Below are 19,319 nucleotides of genomic sequence, written 5' to 3' on the forward strand. Positions count from 1 at the left end.
CAATCCTGGTGATTGGGTCATGATTAAGAAGCACATTCTGAAGACTTGTCTCAAACCCAGATGGAAAAGCCCCTTCCAGGTGATCCTGACTACAAACACTGCTGTTAAGTGCTCTGGAGTTTCAAACTGGATTCATGCTTCACGGAACAAAAGAGTGAGCAAACCAGAAGAGGCAATTTTGGTATATAATCCTGAAGGAAGACCTTGTCGAGAGACCTCCTAGGCCAACTGCACCATTGCCAGTCCAACAGCGGAGGAAGAAAGGGTTGAAGATCAGCGAATGGAAAGACAAGTGCAAGTACCCAAAGTGACTCAGAGTGGCATTGACATCTCTAACAAAAAAGAAGCAGGGATTGAATCACCAAGCAGAATGTCACTGAAGCAATACCGAGACAAGAAGAAGATCCAAGCGAAGGAACTAGTACTGGAACAAGAAGAGCAAATCAACAAACAGAATAGCCACAAAGCATTGAACATAAGAATTTGAGAAGTTCTTCAACAGCTCGAATCACTGGGACTATATCTGAGGAGACTGAATCTAGTGACAAAAGCTGTATAAATCTAAATGATCAAATCCTGAGAACATCAAAAAGAGCATGGGTGCCCTGTCAAAGAATTTCAACACCTGAATCGTCATATTATGTGAACACTGTTTTGAAAGTCACATTAGAACATTTGTGTAATATGAATAAAGAAATATTTGAACCTCCTTGAAAATAAAGGCATCAAGCCTGTTGGTACACATTCGGGGGAAAAACGTAAAGCCACAACGAAAATTGAAGAAAGAAATCTCTGAACCGTGCCTGTTCGACACTCATTATTTTAGGTATTTGTTTTAAGGAGGATCAACTTAGGGCCGATCAAAAGCTACAGAAGAATAGGGACAAAGTTTAAGAAGAACACAGAGTAGTATAATGGATAGTCTATCTAGAAAACTAACTGCTGAAAGAAGAGTTAAATGGAATCAAGAAGCTATGTGATAAAACTTACCACAAGATTCTGAACTTAAGTGTCTGGCGCTGACTCAAATAGAATGTGTTGCATTAGAAATAAGTATATATTATGGTTTTGGTTGTCACAACATTTATAATAATTGCTGTATTACTGAGAGGGTTTTACTTAATGCCAAAGACAAAGCCAAATGCAAAACAAATTACTGATTTACATACTTACTATCTTAGAGAGAACCATTTTAGTTATTCCTTTGTGAGGTACAATAAAGATGACTATTCTACTAACATTTATTCAAGATTAGTTTAACACTACACTAATGCTATGGGCACAACGTATTGTTATGTGTGTGCACACGTACCCACTTCAGTTTCTGAGGAAGTTACCTATTACACATGCCTTTATCCAACGCTTTTTTCTTGAAGAATTCTACTCTCATTAGTTTACAAATGAGGACACTAAATTATGTTTATTCCAATTATGATTTAATCCTTTCCAGCAGCCTTTACTAGAAAATATGAATTTACACCTGCAAGCAAAAGAAATGGATACAACCTGGTATTATTTCTTTCCTTATAGACCTATGGGCAGTGTAAAAGCTTACAAAAACAATTTTAGTTGTTTAATGCAGCTAATAGAGAAAAATTACATAATGACTTAAGAAGAAAGATATACTATCATGACACAGCCCACTAACAAAAAGAACAATGTTTTCAGAAAAAGCTTTGGAGGAGAGAGAAAACTAATTTAGAAAGAAAATGGTTTAACTTAAACTAAGACTAGAGAGCTGACAAAAAAAAGGAAACATTTGCACTTACAGAGGCCTAACACCAAAAAGTACTACACATGTAGGGATTAGTAGCTGTAAACACACATTGATAATGACAGGGGAAGCTTGGCAAATGGTACAAGAGTATGAAGAATGCGATTCCAGGGAATTAATACATTTGTGGACAGAACGCTTACTTTTCACTACCAACTGGTTGTGAGGGTACTTTTTACTTAGGCATACTAATTCCAAAGATGTACCATGTGAAGAGCTTAGAGACATTAACACTAACAACAGCTCACAGACCTAAATGTAGAACAGAGACATTGGATGGTTTAGTTGTGAATATATTTGCACCAATTATTCCACCTGTGGGAGTCATCTTAACTGGCAAAATGATTAGAAAGATGGCAACAGTTATAGACAAAATGCTACTAGCACATCTGGAGTTTTGCTTGCATTTAACACAGAATTAGTTGCTATAAGGTCCATGGTCTTACAGGGCAGACTTGCTTTAGACATATTACTTGCAGAGAAAGGTGGGGTCTGTAAAATGCTTAAATGAACCCTATGTTGTTCAGACATACTTGCTGAGAGAAAGCAAATAAACAGATTTGCAAAGAATTCTTCAGGTTTAGAGCCCAAATTGTGTGAATTGTAAACACCAAGTTTTTGAAAATTTTGGGAAAGGGATAGCTATGATTGGAAATTGGTTTACAGCAGCAGGAAGGGGTAGAATGAAGGCTGTTTTAGTGCTGATAATAATAGTGGGGCTTTGCTTAATTTTTCTATATGCTCTATCTCGTAGTTTTAAATATATTTTGAGCAGAAGAAAGGAAAGACTGAAAAGAAGGTATATGGGAAGGACATGGGACTGAAAGGCATTATGAATGAGTACATGAAATCTCTGAAATTCAGGGCTCAGAAAAGAAGAAGGCGAGAATCGACTGACGATGAAAGTACACTCTGAACTAGAATTACATGAGAAACATAGTTATGTGATGATTTAAAAATCATCGGAGGAGGGAATTGGCTAAGCTGAAAATGTTGGGCAACAATAACCCTAAATTAACATAGTAAATGCATAACAAAGTGAACTAAGGAAAAAGTGCCTTTTTGAATGGGAACATTATTGATGTGCAACATAAAATGTTGCAGAAATCTGTTATTTCTACTGACCTTTCACTTTTCGACCTAATTATTTTTCATATTTTTTTACCTTTCCTCTTTAAGTCAAGTCAAGTCAAATAATCTTTATTCGGATAAAAATATCCATAAAAGCACAGTTTATCACCATCAGAACAAGATACAACAACATTAAAAAGGATGTTTTTTAAAACAAATGTATGTTAATTCAAATTACGCTGTTAAAACTTTAAAATGTTGGATGGGCCTATAAACTAGCAGCATTGGTCACAAGCTGCAAAATAACGCATTATAACACATGTAAAGTGCATTGTAGATCAAATGCAAAAACTGGACAATAGATCAAGCAATAATTACAACATTGGTATCTATAATAAAACATGGCATTGGTTCAATTGTACTAATTCAACAACATATATACACCATGAAATGAGATGATAAGCAAACAGTCATCAAGATACAAGACCCTCACAATTCTGGCAGAATCATCGACATATAGATGGTGTTACTATGTGTCAAAAGGCGGGGAAGAGTGGGGACTTGCTCAGGATAATATTATAAGGTTCATGAGGTGTTGAAATTCATTTACTCATGGAAGCACGCAAGCATACTGCGACTGATAAAAACGTGCGTACACGGAATATCAGGTCATCACTTCCCAATTTAAAAATTTCAAGATAAGCTTGTTCAAAATCCACTATAGCCTTAAAGAAAGGAATTAAATACTGCTTTGTGCATCTTGAATAATATTTACAAATGAATAAAAAATGTAGCACTGTTTGCTTACTGCCAAAGCCGCAAGGGCAGTTCATCTGCTCAAGGTTGTTGTTATATCCTATCGAAAAACAGAGGGAATATTTTATACTGCCATCCCTCAGGCGGTAGAGTAAGCTCCTTTTCCACCTCCCAATGCTTTTCCTGAGGTATTGCTTTGGCAAATAGTTCTGAGTGCTTAATGTTTTCAGTAGGGGCATGTATCTAATATTCAATGTTTTATGACGCTCTATATTTTGTCTTTCTTTAAAATAATGATGGTACAGTGCCCCCCTCACATATTTAATACTTATGGTTTCTGCTCTTAATGGGTGTGTGAATATTTGCTCCAGATTTATGCTTGTAAGACTGTCGTTTACTGCCTAAACCAGGGTATGTTCCCACCTTTATCACATCTGAGACAGTCGGTGATTATTTCTCTGGTTAGAGTGGCAGCAGGGTTCTGCCATCGTTTTATCCAAAATAAAGCTGGACGAGATCTAATGAAATTCTCCACATAGTATAAATTCAATTCTTTATGACATATGTAGGTTGGAGAGGAGATTTGAGCCCCGAGGATTTTTCTACGGAACCTATTCTCCTCAACTTGGATTCCACTACAATTCACATACCCCCAAACTTCGGCACCATAAGTGTCTGTAGGTATACATTGTGATTTGTATATCTGAATCAATGGTACAACCACCTCAGCCTGTTTTGGTTGCCTTGGGCTAATGATGGAATTCACTGCTTTACAAATTCTGGTTCTACCATGGACTTCATGAGCTTGCCAAGAGCCAGAATCTGCAAAAACTAGGCCCAAGTATGTAAAAGTGCTGGTGCATACTAATGATTCGCTGCCCAATGTTATAAACTTCATACAATGCTTTTTTTGCCCGCAAGTCATTATATATGATTTTTTTAAATGTGTGCAAAGGTCCAAATTAACTTTCCTCTCTAAATAAAATGAAGGCTTTTTAAAAATGCTGATTTAGTGCTAGTATTTGACTGCAGAACCTGTCATTGCTCTGAAAAGTGCTGTAGTAAAGAAAATCTATTCCTTTCCCTACCATACCCCATAGCACTTGACTGTGCTACTTTTGCCCGATTTTCTGTAAGCTACTGTTACCCTTGATTTTCTGCTTCCTAGCTTTTGTTAGGAGACTCTCCCTCTTTCTCTATGCTGATCATAGCAACTACTGTAAATATTTCCTTTTAGCTGATTTAACAGTTGCTACTGCCACTAGTGGGGTACTCTGCTGAGTTTCCAGAACTACTCTTAAAGGAGAGTTGGATCCTTTGTAACTTTTAACTTGCTGCTCCAAGTAATCTTGTTGTTTCCCAAATTGAACTCTTCATGGGTTCTACTAAGGATATGTTAAGTCCTTTAGATTAAGTATGGAACTCTTCCCTTTATGGAACACACTGTTATCTTTGCATGTTGACTCTAACTAAACTTCTCTTGATATTTCTGTAACAGACTTATCTGACTAACCTGAATAAAATGAAACAAAAACAATTAATAACCTCTTAATGAGAAATAAAGCTTTTAAAATCTTACTAAACCTCCCATCATTGTCTGAACTCTAAATGCTGTAAGTGGATGAAAATGTTTCTGGTGCTCCATTCTAACACAGTGGCAGAGATCTGTCAACCGAGAGATGGAGTTGGTGTGGAGTTGGAGATCTCTGTTTTAAGTTCAGGGTTGAACTGTTTGTACATTTGTCATCATTTCCACACTATCTAGTATTAATAAAGCACTGTGCACATTGATGACAATGCCACTTTTGACAACCTAAAACATCAATTGTCAAAAGGTGCTGTCACTAGAATGTCTAGACACATAATTACAGAAAGTGGCACTGGTAATAGACTAAGAAATTTACTGTGAGAAAGTATAACTTGCATTAACCCAAGACACTCATTGGCAAAAACTGTAATTAGTCGGATTCCAAGATACACAGTGAGCGAAAGTGGCACTTGCAACATTTCAACATGCAATGTCATAAAGCAGCACTTTATCATTTACAGACACCCAGTGGCAATGATGGCACTCCAAGACCTGAGTCTCAGAAAGTGGCACTTGTAGCATTCCAAGACACCTAGTGAAAGAAAGTGGCTCTCATAACATTCTAAGGCACCTAGTGACTGAAAGTTACAATTATGACATTACAACAGACCCTGTCAGAAAGTGTCAGTTCTGTTAATCTCAGACACCCAGTGGCAATTGTAGCATCTCAAGACCCTACTGTCAAATAGCCACCCATTGGCAGAAAGGGGCACTTGTCCAAAGGCACATCTGGCAGGAAGTGGCACCAATAATGTCCCCAGATATACACTATTTGTAAGTGAACATGTGTGCATCCCAAGGCATTCATAGTCTGAAAGTAACACATATAATATTACCATTCAATGTTTGTAGGTTGACCTCATAACACACTAAGACATCCACTGTTAGAAACTGGCACTAACAATATCCCAAGACCCTATCTGAAACCAGCTCCGGCAATATCCCAGGAAACCCACTATCAGAAGTTGAAATGAATGAAATGAAAATATATTTATTGAGCGCGATTGCTGCCCAAGGGCGTCCAAGCGCTGAGCTGAGGCGGAAATGACCAGGAACGGAAGTTTTAAGACACGAAGGATTTAGCAAACAGTAGTGTCTTCAGGTTTTTCCGGAATAGGAGCAGATTTGGGTTGGACCGGAGTGAGAGGGGGAGGGCATTCCAGAGCTTGGCAGTATTCAGAGAGAACAGCCTACCACCCGACCTGGCTCTCTTCACTCTGGGAACAACATCGACCGAAGGTTCCTGTTTGGGTGATAGGGGATGACAAGGTCGTTATTAATGGGTGGGCCTGTTTTCCAGAAGGCGTGATGTGCCATGCATAGCGCCTTGAATGCTACTCTCCGCCTCACTGGCAGCCAGTGGAGACTCTTCAGAGCAGGTCTGACTGACTGGGATCGTGGGATCTGCAGCAGGGTGCACGCTGCACAGTTTTGTACGACCTGCAGTTTCCGGAGGGTCATTTGGGTGCCCCAACATACAGGGCATTGTTTGAATCCAGACGGGACTGAATGAGGCCTTGTACCGCCACCTTTCCAGCCTCTAAAGGTAGAAGCGGGAGGATCTTTCTAAGAATTCTTAATAGGCCAAAGCATGTGGCGGACAACTTAGTGGCCTGGGTGGAGAAGGAAAGTTTGTTGTCCAGCCACACTCCCAGGCTCTTGACACTCTCCTTGGGGGTGGGGGGAGGGCCCAGTGCACAGGGCCATAAGGAGGTGAAAGGCACTGGAGAGGTTGGGCCTAGGAGCATAAGCTCCGTCTTATCACCGTTCAGCTTTAGGGAGGAGTTGGTCATCCATCCCTTGACATCCTCTAAGCATTTTAGCAGATCTACCGAGGGTTGCCTGTTGTTACCAGCGGCCAACTAAACCACTAGCTGAGTGTCGTCGGCGTACGACACGATTTTGATGCCGTATGGTTCGACGACACCCGCCAGCGGCCTCATGTACACGTTGAACAGCACAGGGCTCAGGGAGGAGCCCTGCGGTACTCCGCAGCTAAGAGGTTTCCTAGAGGACACTGTCTCGCCGTCGAAGATCCGAAAGGATCTCTCAGACAGGAAGGACTCAAACCACCTTAGTGCGTCACCAGAAACTCTGATGTCGTGGAGACGGTCCAGCAAGGTGGTATGGCTGACCGTATCGAATGCGGCACTTAGATCAAGGAGGATCACTGCCACTGATCCCCCCTGATCCAGTACCCTTCGAGATTCTTCGGTGACTGCTAGCAAGGCGGTTTCAGTGCCATGCTTCGGTCTGAAGCCTGTCTGGGATGTGTGTAGCAGAGAGTGGTTCTCTAGGAACTGAACGAGTTGGGCGTTTATAAGCATTTGTAACAACACAACACTCAATGCCAAAAAGTAATACTAGCAACAAGCCAAAAAAAAAAAACATCTGATAGTGGAAATGTTAATATTACAAGACATCCATTGGTAACATAATAACTCCCTAAGAGAGAGGAACTGCTAACATTCAAAATCACCCAGTGCCAGAAATGGGTACTGGCAATATCCTTAACATCTAATGTCAGAAAGTGGCATTTACAACATCCCAAAATACCAAATGAGAAAAAGCTGCACTTGAAGCATCCTTAACATTCATTACCAAAAAGTGTCACTCATGACATCCAATATTGGATAGTGACACTTGTATCCTCCCAAGGCAAAGATTGTGTCAAACCAGTTGTTTAACATAATGTAATATCAATTTGCAGTAAATGGCACATTCTTGGGCATATAATGTCGGAAACCGTGGTTGCAAATATTTCTCAACTACAGCATGTCTCTGAGATAGAATCACTGGTAGAATGTGCTCATTTAAGAAACGAAAAATGACTGTTTGATGTGTGAGAGCTGGGGAGTCCTACAGTGAGCCCTCTGTGCTGAACAACAGTGGCCACAACTTGGCAGCAAATACGTATGAGCATTAGCAAAGCCATTACATCTGGCCATTCTGTAAGTGAAAGAGATTGTTCTCTGACTGCGACTGTGCACGTATGCCTGTGTAGACTGGTGAGTGGGTCAATGTGAGGTATAGTTAAAGAAGGCTGAAGTGCATGGATGAGTGAGTGAATGAAAAAAACTTGACAGAATAGTCCAATTCTAGTAGGAGTATAGTACAATACTTGAGAACATAGTAGCATAGAATATGTCCTAATGAAACCCTGAATTGAAGTAAAGCAATTAAAGTCCACACAGTTCTTCACCAAATGCAGCGGTCATGTCATGCTTGAGTATACATGAATGCGTTTGGTTTATTACCTTATTGTACAGGTACCTGTCTTTCATCTGAATTACTTTGCCTAGAGGACTACTACAAAGGCAGGTTGAAGAGTGCTGTGAATTACAGAGTTGTAATTAATCATTGCTAGGACAAAATGTCGCTCCTTCAGAATCAATGTTATAACTCAATGGAAGTTGGAGGGAGCAACTATAAAATAAATGCGCTAGAGTGTTTACTTCTCCACAAACAAGTACATTTATTTACTGAAAATAAACACAGGTAATTAAATGATTTCGCTAAGAGATTTTTTCTGTTAATGTTGTAATGTATTAATGGATGCATTTCAGTTCCTGGAAGTTTTCATTTCTGATAAAGCAGTCGGCTATGCAGTCTTATAAATTTTATTTAGAATGCCACTGAAATTTTATGACGCTCATTCCTTGGCAAGATAAACATTTAGGATGATGAAGTACTTGAGTGAGTGGGCCTTTAATGTGTTGTGTGTCGTTTATTAATAATGATTATGCAGCATAGCTCACTATGGGTGACGAGCCGTGAGGTGTGGGAATTAAGGAAGAAGTGTTTCCAAATTTCCATTCAATCTCAGCTCAGCAGTCTTTCAGCCAGCCTTCCCTTGCAGGCTGTGGAGCCTTTTCCTTGGGGCGACTGAAGACAGAGGTTGGGACATAGTCTAATAAAAGTAGCGCCATATTGGAATGATACTAGTTCAAGGAAATAATAGGAAACCGAGTAAAGTGTATATCTTTCTTTAAAAAATGATGGAAATCTGAACTTTATTTTTTAAAAATTGACAGCGTTAGTGCATTTAATATGTTGAGGAAGGAAATAAAATATTTATTGTCCAAATGATTACATTGATGTACGAACGTCACTCGGAACTGGATGTTTTTTCACACCGTACAATTAAAACATGAAAAAATTATATTCGTAGAATAACAATATCGAAAACATTTAATTTAAAATCTTTAATTCCAGAAATGGTATACAAGGAGTGCAGCCTGACACAAATATGGCTGGTAATTTTTCCGGATTCACACACCAAAAGCAGACAATGTGCAGATTGTTACTCTGTACCAATTGAGCAGGGCCGGACTGGCTACTGGGCGTTTTTTAATGCTGCTGAGCTGGGGGCTGATATAGTTGATGGGGACCTGCGTTTGCTGAGCGAAATTCGTTTTGCTTCGTTTATTTCAAAGCACACGCAGGTCTCCATCAACAAAATCAGCCCCCACCGCAGTGAAATCAGCCCCCAGCTCGGCAGCATTCCAAAACGCCCAGTAGTCAGTCCGGCCCTGCAATTGAGGCCTTCTGGAACACAAGCAACCTGTACCGGCGTGGCCCAGGTACAGCTTGGTTCAAGACTGCGCAGCATTCACATCTGGGCAATCCCATCCTAGAATTCATAGCTGCCAAGTTGCCCAGGTCTATGTGTGATGTACTGCTCCAGTCCAGGTTTTTTCCTTTGAATTCTGGGAATAGTAGTCCAGTTTTATAATGGAGTAAACAAGCCTACAAGTCCCAAAATTAAAAGAAAAAACCTGGACTGGTGCAGCGCATCACGCATGAACCTGGCAAACTTGGCAGGGCTGCATCGCACTTCAGGTGACAAAATAAATATACAAAACAGTTATGGATGGAATGCTTGAACTAATCCCAGCCACTGGTAATCACTCAGGCCGCATCCCAATCCAGTGTTATTCTGCACCTGGCTGAAGAGCCCATAACAAGGGTAAAACTGGTCCTGGGTTGACTGTGTTCCATTTCAGGAAGGACCTGGCTTGGCAGTTCTGGCTGGATAGTTCCCATTGGAGCAGCATCAAGACTGATTTAATATAGCTGGTCCAAACTGAGGTGGCATGTGTACAAAATGACAATGGATTAGGATGCGGCCCGAGAAAATATCAGTAGCTAAGATTAATTCAAGCATTCCATCTATAACTTTTTGTATGTTTTGGTATGCATCCCAGATTTACATCATCATAACGTGGGCCAGATGGTTAAATTTCCTGTTGCAAAGCACAATTTGGAAGCTGGATTCCACATTTTGTAATCCTGTATAGATAGCTCAATGTGCTTATGTCTTTTTGTTTCTCTAGTCTAAGGGTAACCCACAGGTGGCAAGTTGAAACATTGCTCCATGAATTATGTGTCAGCTGCAAAGTTCTGTATTTAACCCGCAGAGCACACATTAAAATCTTGGGAGGACTAATTCAAACTTGCATTATTGTGATTTCTATACAATTAGTCGCATTAAGGTGGCTACATGCCAGAAACTATTCTGATTGTAAAACTTGCTTAATATATGGTAATTTTTCCTCATCAAACCCGCGGCAACAAACATAAGTTGGAAACGTTTGGCCAGTAGTTGGGCAATTGCTGGCTTAAGCTACCATATCTGCATTTAAGAAAGGTAATATTCAGGCTAGTCCGGCCCCCTGAATTTTCATGTAAATGGTTGAATGGCTGGAACGTTTGAATGTCATTTCACTGTTTCAGCAAGGCACAGACAGGTACTCCTCTACCTACCTCCTCTCAGTCTAGTAAGCGGCTAGCAGTGACAGTAGACAGACGTTTTAATAAAATCGAAAAAAATCATATAGTTTATTGTAAATGTACAAAACTATTGGGTGTGCTTTAATGAAAAGCAAAATGTGTTTAAATGCAAAAATTGTATTAGGCAACCATACTTACTTGTACTAGGCCTCCAATGGCTGAAGCAACATTGCTTGAAAAGCCAACATGATTAGAGATGCTTAGGCTTCCATAAGATGCTTATATCTTGAGCTTTTCATGGATTTTTATTTTAAAGAAATAATAGATACACACATTTTTTCATTTAACTCTGGATCATGTTTCCGCTTACTCAAAGATCACTGTTAACTCATGATTAGTTTTTGTCATTTAGTGAAGTGATGAAGTTGTTCACCCATGAAGATTCAGTATTGCTAAAGAGTATGAATGGTTGCTGCGCTAAATGTTTTCTTTACGTTATATGGATGTTTCAATTTCTATATAGACCATAGGTAATAAAGGAATAAACCTGATACATTAGCAGGTTAGAAATGTAGGGGCAGATTTAGGAGGCCCTTGCGCCACGTTTACGCCGCTGTTGCGTCACGCAAGGCGGCGTAAACATGGCGCATCTCTACGAACGATTTACAACGTGACGCATCTAGGCAGATGCGTCACGTTGTAAAGCCCTGCGCCGCTTGTGGGCGTTCCGGCGCAGGGTGGGCGTACCGGGGCAGGTGCGCCTCGCAAAAGTGGCTGAGTGAAATCTATGAGATTTCACTCAGTCACTTTTAAGCCAATGCTGCGTCAAAAGCCTGCGCCTGCTTGAGGCAGGCGTAGGTATTGACGCAGCATTGTTAAAATGGGGCACCCCCGAGCCTTGCTGGAGCTGCGTCGCGCTTGCGACGAAACTCCAGCAATGCGCCACATTTCCGGCACAGATGCGTCACGCATCTGTGCCGTTTTTGCACCATGGTGCGCCGCATTATAAATGCGGCGCACCATGGATGGCGGAGCTGTGGCGCACTGTGGCGCATGTTAACTGGCGCATCCCTGGGGATGCGCCAGTTAACATAAATCTGCCCCATAGTTTGTACGTGGGAAAGTAGTCCTGAATGGGGAAATGACCCACATAAACTTAGAAATCATAAACGTTAGTTGCAAACTCAACATTGCTGTCTGAGGACTATTACATTCCTGTGGGAATAAGAGGAGTGATATATGGGAACAAAAACTACAGCACTAAGTAGCTGAGGAGGAAGCAAGCATGGACATTTCAATGTGGGAATGTGATTTAGTAGCCTTGGTCTTTAAGGTAATGTGCTCCTCTATGCCTGTTTAAAGAAAAATTATTTTTAGCCTTCACAAAGATACAAATAGCAGTTCTGCAACAAGTGGGATCAAGGAAGCTGTTCTGAGGTAGCACTTAGCCAAACTACAAAAACATAGGGGCATATTATCAAGAACAGCGTTAAAATTATCGCCGCTTTAGCGGCAGGAAACTGCTGCTGAAGTGGCGATAATGGGCTTGATAATATGCCCTTGTGAATTCCCATAGAAGCCCATGTTCACACAAGAACATGGGCTTCTAGGGGAATTCACAAGGGCATATTATCAAGCCCATTATTGCCGCTTTGGCAGCAGTTTCCTGCCGCTAAGGAGGTGATAATATGCCCAACAGTGTAAGAAGTGCTGATAACAAGGGAACTACAAAAAGAACAATTGATGTACAGAAGGCAGGACAATGTCATACATTCACCCCAGTACACAGATCTGGGCCTAGTGGGATGGGTATGCCCAGACGTGGGTCCCGTGCTCTCCATGTCCCTGGAGTCAAGCAATCCTGGTTGATGAGGGCTGAAAGCTCGAAACTGGTCCTAGGATGCTGGTTTCCAGTCCAGAGAGGACCTTGCCTGGCAGTTTGTGCTGGACTGTTCCCATTGAGCGCAAGGTCAAGACTGATTTGCATATGGCTAGGTCCAAACTGGAATGGCATGGTGAGCAAAAAAACAATGGATTTAGGCCCAGATCTATGTACTGGGTGAATGTATGACATTGTTCTGCATTCTGTCCATCAATTGTTCTTTTTTTGCAGATAACAAGGGAAAAGCATCAAAATTAAGACACACCAAACGTTGAACCACAACTCTAATAGCACCATATAAGCGAAGCCCTGACTCTCATTAGATTAGTTGCTTTCCCCGTCCAACCTCCATCCATCCTTCAATCCATCTATCCACCCATTCACCTTCCATCGATTCTTGCATCTTTCCATCTAATAACCTGTCTACCCTTTCACTCTTTTACCTGGCCAGGAAACCATGTATCCTTCAATCAATCCATCTCTTGTTACATCCTTTCACAATTCCTTGCATCCATCCACCATTTCTTCCACTCTTTTGTCCATCTATCCTTCCATTGATGCATTTATACATCTTTTCACACATTTATGCATTTTGCTAAACCAGAGCATCCTATTATCCTTCTTTCTAATTTTTCATCCATCCATTCGTTCAACTTTCATCCGTCTACTGCCCATTTTCCTATCAAGTCATCCACTCAATCATCCTTTCAACCTTCCATCCATCCATCACCTATCCAGCCTCTCACGCTTCCTTTCACACTTTCATCCATCAATGTATCCACCCATCTATCCATCATATCATCATTCATCTATCTATTCTTCACCATCTCATCTATTCACCCTCCTTTTTCCTATTACCTTTCCATTCACAATTATTTCCTTCATTTCGCCACTGATATTTCTTTTCACTCCTCCTCCTTACACCTTTCCTTCTTCCTGTACACTCTTGTATTTCATCCACTCGTCCATTCACGCTTCCTTTCCTTTTATTGTACCTTTCTTCCTTTCATCAGTCTTTATATCCTTTGTTCTTCCTTCTTCCTTCTTTCCTTTTTCCTCTTTCTTTCATCCTTTGTTGTTTTCTCCCTCCTTCTTTTTCTCTTTCTTACCATTCCCTAATCCACCTGCTCATTCTGGTTCCTTTTTTTACAGTTCCTTTTTTGTTTGACCATTTTCATTATTTCTCTTTCTCTATAATTAACAGCAATCAGCATCCACTCTTCAGCTTTGCTTCTGTATTTATTCCATTATTTATGATTTTTTTTCTACAGCCCTGCAGACAGAAGACTTATAGCTAGAAAAAGTCAGCTTGTTAATCAGATCCAACATAGCCGACCATCAGGCCTATTGGCCACTCCGACGTTAGATGCCTGTGCTGAATTTGCAACATCACTGGGTGGTAACACCAGTGCCTTCTGAAGGCCGGAACAAAGGGGGTATTATTGGCCAGAGGTTGTGCTTTATCAGTGCTCCATCCGCTGTGTGCTGCAACTTCTTCTTATGGATTTTGAAGTAAGTCTGCCCTGTTTAGTAATGACAAGGCAGCCAACACTGCTAGATGGCACCAGTTGCTGTAGCTGGCTTGTTTTTCCTTAGAAAAATGTTTGTGCATTTAGAAAAACATGCTTGTGAAGGTTGTATATTACAATACATTCCTTCACCGCACATCCTTTACCACACAATGCCTTTATCACAAATTACCTTTACCATGCATGTCTTTCCCATGTATATACTTTTACCACACATGCCTTTACCTTGCAAGGTGAGAATATATTAGGTAAGTGAAACCCCTACTGTTTCAAATACATATGCGGTAGCAACACTGCAGTTATACCAGAGACAGGGAGTTCGTGGATATTTGTCCTTTAATAACTTTGCACCTGTTTTACGAATTCCCATGAAACTTTGCAAAAATGTTGTCAGATGATAGGAAGTTCTGCGGTGTTTGGTTAATGGTGTGCAAAAAAAGGGAGGGTACCAAAAAATGCTTGAAATCCAATGCATTTTACATGGACTTTGTGTTTGCCGTAGTGGCAAAACGGCAAAACAGATTACAATGAAATTTCACAACAATGTACATTAGGCTATTCATATTACTATTGCAAGTGATGTCATGAAGTGGTTATGAAGTTATAAGGGCCAACATCTTAGTGATATCTTGTAGCTCAATACTATTAAAAGTCACATGGGAGCCCATAGGATAAACTAGACTGCATATGTAAAGTTCAGAATTACTAACATGAACAACTGAAAGACCAATTTATGGTCACAAGCTAATAGAAACCTTTAAGCAAATATATACAAAAGACAATATATAAAAAGAAAGAAATCAGATTAAATCTGACCGCCACCCTGTAGTGATAGTTAATATTCCCAAAGATAGGTATTCCTTATATATAAGCTCTCAAATAACTTTTCACTTGTTAGCCGCATCACCACAAAACTTTCCATATATATAGAATATTCTACATTTTGAGATTATGTACATTTTTGTCGTGAATCGTTAAGGGGTGGAAAGATAAAAGGGGGCCACAAAATGCCTTTTTATACTTATGCATTTTTCATAGATTATTGTATTTGAAGTAGCACAAAAATGGCTGATAGGATTTACATGAAATGTGGCAGGATTATACATTAAGGTGCAGAGATTATGCTTTCTGGGTACTGTAGTTAAGCAGTAAGTATTTTTAAAGTTATTAGGCATTTAAACGTAGTGATATCTATCACTGTAGTAAATTTCACACATTTTTGTGGAACTATTGCCATAAATGGCCATAAACTTATTAAACTGATTATTATTAATATTATTATTATTATTATTATTATTACAAATAAATACATTTCTCTAACTATTACTATTTTAATAATGTGCTAATAGATAGGGACCTACTACTTACCTATATCTAAGGCTCCAACACTGAACACAGCCAAGTGTAGTAATAACAATATGGCTGCATTTCAATCTCTAAAAACAACCATTACCCAATTATACACTGGCTTGTCATCTCCATGTACCCTGGAATACTGCACAAATATCACGGTATACCATGGCCCAAAATATAACTAAGGCCTAACTGGAGTATTGAATTGGGGTACCCATATTGTCGCATGGGCAACACAATATCCTGCGTGGCTCTGCGTAGATTGGTAAATCTAGAGAAACGCTAGGTAGTGTAATTTTCTGATTTGCATTACTCTGCACACCATAATCTACATTGCTGCTAAATTTCACATATATTTGTATGCCACGCCACTGTAGCCACTATTTGCCATTCAACTTTACACTGCTCCACTGTATGCTTTTCCATAATATGAGACTCCACTCCAGGACACTCCACACTTAACTATTACACTGTGTGCAATGACACTGTATGCCACTGCACTCTTAGGGCCAGATGTATCAACTTTGTTATTTTGCAATTCTATAATAGCAAATTTTAACGATTCGCTATTATAGAATCGCAAAATGCACTATATGTAGGTTTCGCAAAATAAATACCAATTCCGACATATTCATTATTAGCGAATCACAATTTGCGATTTGCTATTAAGGAATGGCTCCCATTCATTCCTACCGGCCTAGAGGCCCATAGGAATGAATGGGAAGCCATTCGCAAATTGCGATTACCAAATTGGCAATCGCATATTGCAAATGCAATTCAAGGCCGCAAGGGGGCCAAAAGGCCACCCTGATGCACCCCCAAAAATGTAATGTGGGCACATGTGGCATACACACATGCCCTAAAGCCTCATAGCGCTCATAGATGTCGAGGCCAAAATCTATGCCTCGAATCTGCTGACGGCCTTAGAAGACTGGGTACGTACGAAAAAAATCCTCCCGATTACGCAGACAGGTTTCAGGCCTGGAACCAACACTCTATGTAACCTGCTGGCGTTAAACCTCTTGGTCGACAAAGCAAGGGAGAAAACTACCAAGCTGTACACGTGTTTTGTCGACTTAAAAGCAGCGTTCGACACAGTCCCGAGGGAGGCCCTATGGCAAAAAATGGCCACCTGGGAAATACCACCAAAGCTGTTGCGGGCAAATGTCAACCTATACTCATCCACCTGGGTAAGAATAAAATTAGGGAACAGAGGAAGAATAACCAGAAAAATACCCACCCATGTTGGCCTCAAGCAAGGTTGCGTACTGTCACCAACGCTGTTTAACATCTTCACAGCGGACCTGGACAAGAGCATCGCGGAGACAGAAAGCGACCCACCAAAGCTAGCCCAGCATAAAATCAGAAGCATACAGTACGCAGATGACATCGTACTGTGCAGTCAGACCCCGATGGGCCTCCAACGCTCCATCACAAAGCTCCACGATTACATCTGCGCACAGGGCCTACAAATCAATTTTAAGAAAACAAAGATCGTCTGTTTTGCCTCGCGATCAGGGAAGAAACGCTTCAAATGGCACATTGCAGGCAACACCATAGAGCAATCTGCCTCGTACAAATATCTGGGCATAGTGGTCGACTCCAGATGGATTCTGAATGACTACCAATTGTACAGAAAGGGTCAGGCAAACAAATTACGTTTTGCACTAAACCTACTGAAAACAAAATTTAATTGCCCCTCCAACTCGCACCTGTTGAAGGTAATAGCTGCCAAGTTTCTACCATCTTTAACTTACGGGTCGGAATTGTACAGGTGTAAGGATGCAAACTTCTTGAACACGCAACAGTCAGAGCTGTTCAAATATATTTTCCACATCCCGAGGTTCGTATCCCAATCGCAGATCCGCCTGGAATTGGGCCTAACAAATCAGCACCAAGTCAGACAAGCGGCTATTTTAAAAACATGTTGGAAACTAAGAGCAGCTCAAGAAGACACGCTCATGGGTTTGTGTTGGACGGAGATGAAGCACCAGAGAAATAAAAAAAAATGACTGGAACACAGTATGCGTGAATGCCCTGTCAGAACTCAATCTGGAAAAGGCATGGAATACAAACCAAACCTTCGCAACTTTTAAAAAAGTGACCAACGGAGCCGCAAAGCAAAGATCATGGCTATTAGATAAAGCAGCAATAGCAAACAAAAAACACGGGTGGACGGTGTTGGCCACGTATGGGAAAATGGAGCCTCAACCTTACTTAGTCAACCATATATCCATGGCCGCCCAAAAGACTCTTCTAAATCTACGGCTGGGCACCTCCACCTTAAAAGAACATACACCAGCATGGAAGCAAACATGGTCGACCACTGACTGCAGACTTTGTGGACAAAAGGAAGAATCATTGTTGCACATACTATGCATCTGCCCCTCTCTGAAAAATCTGAGACGCTACTTTCTCCTTCACTCATTCCGTTTTTTAAAAATCAGATCATGCCGCTCGGCTGTCATGCTAGCACTGAACAGCCAACAATTGCAGACAGCTTGTAGAGCCGCAAGATTCTGTCAAAAGTCACCGCAGCTAATACAAATTACTGAGAAACACGATACTAAAGCTCTGAAGCCGGATGCGTGAAGTATAATGAACTATCCACTGAAACCCCTTTCTCCTTTCACAAACACCCCAATTACATGGATTCTTAGAAAGTTTCCTTTTAACCATTTGAGACTTTGTACTCCTTTTAATTCATGTGTTTTACGTTACAATATTGTAAAGGTTTTAATTAACTAAATGCAATAAAAAAAAATTCACATGCCCTAAGGGCATTTGCAAGCGCCATATGGCTCTAGGAAAAATGTCATTCGGTTCACTTTTTCAAAGGATTTACAAATTACCGCCAACTTGAAGTTGATGGTAATTTGCGATTGCTCAAAGCAAGGTCACAATTTTTAAATGCTTCTTGCATTGCATTTACCGAATCGCAAATTGCGATTCCCTAAATTCATTCGCAAAATAGGTCATCGCAAAAAATGCAATCCCCTATGTTGCGAATGCCTTTTGGGATGATACATCCCAAAAGGTTTTTTACTGTTTTCCACCGGTAAAAGGCTTGATACATCTAGCACTAAGCTCTTACACTGTACACAGCTCTAATCTATGCCACTTCAGTCTATGTCAGTCCACTGTACACCATTTTACTGGATCCTACTCCACTATACGCTATTCCACTCTATGCCACACTACTCTATGCCACTCCACTCTGCTCTACTCTATTCCACTATATTCCACTCCACTATGCAACTCTCCACTGTATGCTATTCCACTGTATGCCACTCCACTGTATGCTACTCAACTCTACACCACTCCAGTGTATGGCATTCCACTCTATTGCTCTTCATCCTATGCTATTCAAGTGGATGACCCTCTAATGCACGCCACTCTACTGTATGCTCTTACACTCTACCCCCATCACTGTATGCTTCTCCAGTCTATACCACTGCATTTATGCCAATCCACTATACACTATTACACTCTACACCACTTCATTGTAGAATGCTCCACTCTATGCCAGTCCACTCTACACTATTACACTGTATGCAACTCCACTCTACACCTCGTCAGTGTACACCACCCCACTGTTTGCTACTCCAGTTTATGCTATTCCACTGCATCCTT

Source organism: Lissotriton vulgaris, chromosome 1_1 (assembly GCF_964263255.1).
Source record: "Lissotriton vulgaris chromosome 1_1, aLisVul1.2, whole genome shotgun sequence".
Classification (NCBI taxonomy): domain Eukaryota; kingdom Metazoa; phylum Chordata; class Amphibia; order Caudata; family Salamandridae; genus Lissotriton; species Lissotriton vulgaris.